Below are 421 nucleotides of genomic sequence, written 5' to 3'. Positions count from 1 at the left end.
GTTTGCTTCTGTGGTTGCTGTTTGAGAATACTGACATGGTAAACACAACCTAAAACTCAAGTGTTTTTACTTTCCTTTCCTGTTGTTTTCACTTCTCCCTCATGCAGTTGCTGAAATACTTAGTATGGAGTGGACAGGAAATGTTGAGTGTACAATGTTACAAAGGTGCAGAAATGCTGGAGAACTGAAGAGGCTGGCACTGCTTATCTTGAATCAGGAGTTAACTGATGAAACCATGGAAGGATATCCTGGAAGAGCTTATAATGAAGCTTGTGTCACAACATGAACAAAGTTCCATCCTAATGCAGTTTAAGGCATGCCTGCTCTTAATTTATCACTAAAATCAGTTTTGAATATTTATGTGTTTAGACTATGAAATTCTTTGCCATCAAAAGTTGTTAGAACTACAAATAAAGTCAGG

The sequence above is a fragment of the Empidonax traillii genome, unplaced genomic scaffold, assembly GCF_003031625.1.
Source record: "Empidonax traillii isolate 1590-97213 ecotype Southwest subspecies unplaced genomic scaffold, ASM303162v1 scaffold202:size1011777, whole genome shotgun sequence".
In the NCBI taxonomy this organism is placed as follows: Eukaryota; Metazoa; Chordata; class Aves; order Passeriformes; family Tyrannidae; genus Empidonax; species Empidonax traillii.
The sequence above is the reverse complement of the archived record's forward strand: the minus strand, read 5'-3'. Positions refer to the sequence as shown.